Raw genomic sequence first — 6135 nt, 5'->3', positions numbered from 1 at the left:
CTTTTGTCTTGCTTTCTACAGATATTTCTGTTCATCCAGTTGAATCCTAAATTTTCTTCTTTTGCATTCTGAAACAACTTGACATTTTACTGTTATCATTTCCTTCACAAAAGCACTTCCTGGACACCTTATCTACAAAGTTAGTCTATGCTCATATGCGTGTGTGTGTGTGTGTGTGTGTGTGTGTGTGTGTGTGTGTGTGTGTGTGATGTATTTGTTTGCCTCTGTTTGCCCATGTATGCTCACGTGAGCATATGGAGGTCAAAGGTTAATGTCAGATCTACCGCTCTGCACACTGCATTTACCTGAGCCAGTCTGTCACTAAGCTTTTGAGACTGCCTTTGTTTGCTGTGTGATCTATAGAGGCTGTGTGGAAGTTTCCAGGGAGGGATGCAGGAGAGACCAACCAGCTGTCCCGGAATCTCAAAGGCATCTGAGCAGATAAAGCCTCATGCTTGTTCCTAGCCTCTCCTCAGCTACAGGTGTGAGCTCTTGAGGAGTGCCTGAATAAAAATGGGAGAGATGGCTTTCTGTCTCCTTGAACCAAAAAAAAAGCACATTATTGCTAGTCTGTACAGTCTAAAGAATGATCTATGATAGCCATATTTGGTATTTTGAATCAATTAGTTTATTAAGTGTACAGCAAGCCAAAGGATAAGAATACATGGCAAGTAGCAGTCAGGTAGGTAGGTGGGTGGATGGATGGATGGATGGATGGATGGATGGATGGATAGATGGACAGGCAGACAAATAGAAATAGATGATAGATAGGTAGATAGATAGATAGATAGATAGATAGATAGATAGATGATAGATAGATAGATAGATAGATAGATAGATAGATAGATAATATATAGATAGTAGATAGAGAGGATATATAAGCATCCATCAAAATGGATGTTCAAAATATCCAGCAGAAATTAGCTGGAGAAACCCCATTGAGGCCCTATAGAGATCAACTTCTCTGTCAACGTAAACACTAAACTTGGCTTATTTAAACAGGGTCAAAATGGAAATTTTAACAAATATGAAAGGAGGGGCTGGAGAGATGGCTCATTAGAAAACCATAATTTTGGTTCCAGCATCTGTATTGAATGGCATAAGCACTTGTAACACTCCATCTCTGATGTCGTCTTCTGGCCTCTGTGAATACCACCATCCCCATGTGCATGGGATGAGAGAGAGAGAGAGAGAGAGAGAGAGAGAGAGAGAGAGAAGAGAAGAGAAAGAAAGAGAGAGAGAGAAGAGAGAGAGAGAGAGAGAGAGGAGAATTAAATAAAAATAAAATAAAATATGTACCAGGCGTGGTGGTGGCACATGCCTGCACTCAGGAGGCAGAGGCAAGCAGATCTCTGTGAGTTTGAGGCTAGCCTGGCTACAAAGTGAGTTCCAAGAAATGTGCCAAAGCTACACAGAGAAACCCTGTCTCGAAAATAAATACATGGATAGATAGATAGATAGATAGATAGATAGATAGATAGATAGGTAGGTAGGTAGGTAGGTAGATAAAATATGTAAGAAGCACTAGAGATAATGAAAATGTGCTTCAGGTTTCTCAAAGCCATAAGAAAGGTTTTTGAACACTTTACCATAGAGAGGCAATGTTCAAAGGGATATCTGTGCTTACCCTATTTAAATGTTATGCTGTGTATACATGTAACACTGCACTTTAGTATGTGATTGGTCACAAAAGGGGAGTTATCAAGGATGAGTGACCTATTGCGTTGTTTGCAGTGGGGTGTCCACAAAGTTCAATGCAGACAGGGATACAGGTTACTGAGTGCATTGTTAGGAAAGGTAGCTTGAGCCGAAACATGACCCCTGGCTGCTAAGCTTTCTGACAGTTCTCTGCCTCAGCCCCACTAGCAGCCATGCTAGATCCCAGGGACCTGCACTTCTTGAATCGGCATGATTCCTCCATCCTCTGGCAAGGCTTCCTCCATGGTCATATGGGGTCACCTGTGTTCCAAGAAGCATGACAGAAAATAGAAAATCAAGAAGAAAAGTGAACAGCCACTCTCTTTTAGGGGTGAGGCCTGTAACTTGATCACATAGCTGTACCTAACTATAAGGGAAGCACAAGGCCCAAGTTCAATCCCTGACACCACAAAAATCTCCACCTGTCCTCTGGCATGATGCTTCAGTGTGTCTCATCTACATCTGTTAGACAAAGATGACTAGGACTAGGAAGTCAAGAAGAAGCCAGGGTGAAATTATAGGAATAAGTATTTGTTTGTTTGGAGACAGGTCTTGACATAGCCAGGCTGGCCATGAGCATAATATGTAGCTGAGGGTGACCTGAAACTCCCAATCCTCCTGCCTCAGCACCCAAGTGCTAGGATTACAGGTGTGTATCACCAACGCTCAGCTTTTCTCACAGCAGTTGCTTTTTGTTGTTGTTGTTGTTGTTGTTGCTGTTTGTTCTTATGTTTTGTTGGCTTGTTTTTTGGGGTTTTGGTTCTGTTACAGGTTTCACTCTGAAGCCCACTCTGGGCTTGAACTCAGTATGTATCACATGCTGGACTCAATCTTGAGAGCGGGGATGACAAGCAGCAGTACCATGCCAAACTTTGAAGCCTGTGTTACTAAACAAAGAGCATCAGTAAAAGCAATTATTCAGGTAATTATTCAAGAGGCATACATATGTTTCTTTCCTTAGTGAATTAGTTGCAAACCTACAAATATAAAGTTGAACTTACATGAAAGCATGGTATATGTAACAATCACACAATGGAGGAAGGACATCAGGAAGCTGTATGTGAGCAAGAAAATGACATTAGATGGTAACTCAAGTCTAAAGGCAGAGTGAATGGGGCTGGAGAGATGGCTCAGTGGTTAAGAGCATTAGCTGTTCTTCCAGAGGTCCTGAGTTCAATTCCCAGCAACCACAAGGTGGCTCACAACCATCTCTAAAGGGCATACATGCAGACAAAGCACTTGTATAATAAATAAATAAAGGCAGAGTGAAGGCTCCTAGAAAGAGCAGACATGTTGCTTAATATAAGACTGTATAAATATATTTTGTCCTCCTTTTAGCTTTTCTGAAAGACATAGATTGTATAAGACAATAATTATAACACTATTGTTGAGTGTTAAAGGGAGATGATAAATATCAATTATGGCCCTGGGACCAGCTGCCCAACAGGAATTGTGCCTCTGTCCCTAATTCCTCCCGCACCCTGGGGATAACAGCTGCAAAGATTCTGTGAGTGATTTGGCTTAATAAAGGGTACTTTCCCTCCAGCAAGGGCTACACTGTGAGGCTCAGATAAAAAATTAAAATTTAAATTAAAAAAAAAAAACAGTGCTGGGGATACAGCTCAGCTAGTAGGGTGCTTCCTAGCACATTTCACATTTGTGAAATCCTGCATTCACAAATGTACCACACAGAAGTGCTGGGAAATGACTGTGCTGAGTGATGGAAGAGAGGACTTGGTAATAAATGCTTTCCCCATTTTTCCCGGGATGGTTAATATTCTTTCATTAAATAGTAGACAACCAGTCACTCACAGTGGTCAGTTCAGAAAGACATCTCTGTTCCCACTTCCTTCTTTACATTTTCTCTATCATGACCCTCGCTTTCTGGAATAAAACTCACAAATAAATTACTTGGATATAAATCTATGGTTCGAGCTCTGCTTTCAGGAACTCTAGCTAAACAATTGACTCATTTTATTTAAGTACAATCTCAAGCAATTTCCTAACAGAGGTTTGAAAAATATTATATCTTCTACATCTAAAAATATATTTCTCTTCTATCCCACACAATATTGTTTAGTTGGGTATAAAATTGTCGATTAAAAGTAAATTAAATTCCCCTTAGGAAATTTGTGTGAACTATTCAGCTTTCTTTTCATTGCAAGTAGTTTATGAAAACTGTATAAGAATCCAGCCATCAGGTGGTGGCACTTCCCTTTAATCCCAGCACTCAGGAGGCAGAGACAGGTAGATCTCTGTGAGTTCAAGGCCAGCCTGGTCTACAAAGCAAGTTCCAGGACAGCTAGGGCTACACGGAGAAATGCTGTCTCAAAAAATCAGGGAAAAAAAAAAGAAAAGAAAAGAATCCAGTCAGGTTTAAACTCTTTAGAGCTTCAGTTCCCCTTTTCTATTACCCTCTGGGAACTTCCAGAATCTTCTTTCAGTTTCTGAATTTTAATAGTGATATATCTTGATGTGAATGAGTCTTTAAATTCTTTGTTCTGGAAATTAATGGACCCTTTTAATCTGTAGACTGACTTTTTAACATCAAGGAAATTGTCTTCATTCCTTGATAATGTCTTGTTCTTGGCTTTCTCCCCCTCCTGTGTGTGTGTTTCCTTGTCTTTGTTCTACGTCCCAGGAAGTTCACAAGAATTTATCTTATGGTCTCTTGTGTCATTAAAAGCTTGGGAAATTTTTTGGCTGTACAGGAGATTGAATCTAACGTCTCATTCATGCTAGGTACCCACTTTACCACTGAGCTACAGCCCTAGCCTTTGACAAATATTTTTAACACAAGACATCCTTCTAAGCTTCTAATTGTACCTCTCCTGTACACCACCATCAACATGTTAAGCTCTTTATTTTCTTAAGAGCAGTTTGGGTTTCACAGACAAGTGGAGAGGCATAGACACAAACATCTCTTAAACCCTATACCCCTATAACCTCCCCCAGTTCTTCTGTTTGTATAGCATCTTATCATCATCCCACATTGGTATCTTAGTTAAGTGCTAACACCTCCCACCAGCTCTTTTGTTTTATATAGCATCCTGTTATCATTCTATATTGGTGTCTTACTTAGGGTTTTGCTGAGATGGAACACCATGACCAAAAAGCAAATTGGGGAGGAAAGATTTTGCTTGGCTTATACTTTCACATCACTGTTCATCATCAAAGGAAGTCAGGACAGAAACTCAAGTGGGGCAGGAACCTAGAGGCAGGAGCTGATGTAGAAGCCATGAGGGGTGCTGCTTACTGTCTTGATCCCTATGGCTTGCTCAGCCTGCTTTCTTAGATAACCCAGGACCACCAGCCCAGAGATGGCACCGCCCACAGTAGGCGGAGATCTCCCCGATCAATCACTAGTTAAGAAAATGCCCGACAGGCTTGCCTACAGCGGGGTCCTATGGAGGCATTTTCTCAATTGAAGTTCTCTCCTTTCAGATAACTCTAGCTTGTAGCTTGAGTTTTCCTGCCTGGCCCACAGTCAGGACAAATCTTTGTCACCCGCCAGTCCCACTGCCGCTCAGACCCAACCAAGTAAACACAGAGACTTATATTGCTTACAAACTGTATGGCCATGGCAGGCTTCTTGCTAACTGTTCTTAAATTAATCCATTTCTATAAATCTATACCATGCCACGTGGCTCGTGGCTTACCGGCATCTTCACATGCTTTTTGTCATGGCGGTGGCTGGCAGTGTCTCCTTCCACCTTCCTGTTCTTTCTTTTCTCCTCTCTGTTAGTCCCGCCTATACTTCCTGCCTAGCCACTGGTCAATCAGTGTTTTATTTATTCACCAATCAGAGCAATTTGACATACAGACCATCCCACAGCACTAGCTTGTACCACATTGATATAAAACTAACTGGCACACTTGGTCATTCTCTTTATTCTTGCAGACTTTCTTTATGTGTCTGTTTATATGTAAAAATAAGGCCACAGGGAGCTGGCATTGGAGCACTGGGTACATAGACTGAACTCACTTGTTGGGGGATATTTGTTTACACTGTGTGAAGATGTGTCTATGTTTTGCCTCACCTGCCTAAGTCACCTGATTAGTTTAATAAAGATCTGAATGTCCAATAGCTAAGCAGGAGAGAATAAGCGGGACTTCCAGGCAGAGAGAGGAACCTGGGGTTAGGATCTGGCATGGGAGGAAAAGCCAGTGAGACAGAGGAAGTTGGATGTACAGAAAGGAGAAGAGGCAAAGAGCCATGTCGCAGAACATAGGTTAATAGAACAAGTTAACTTAAGTTATAAGAGCTAGTTGGGAACAAGCCTAAGCTAAAGGCCAAGCTTTCATAACTAATAATAAGTCTCTGTGTCATTATTTGGGGGCTGGTGGTCCCAAAAGAAACCTTAGTGAGAAAATCCAACCACACTCACTCAACTCGTTCATACTTTATCTTAATATGACCCAGAAGCAAGCCAGCCA

This window comes from Peromyscus leucopus, chromosome 1 (genome assembly GCF_004664715.2).
Source record: "Peromyscus leucopus breed LL Stock chromosome 1, UCI_PerLeu_2.1, whole genome shotgun sequence".
NCBI classification, from domain to species: domain Eukaryota; kingdom Metazoa; phylum Chordata; class Mammalia; order Rodentia; family Cricetidae; genus Peromyscus; species Peromyscus leucopus.
The sequence above is the reverse complement of the archived record's forward strand: the minus strand, read 5'-3'. Positions refer to the sequence as shown.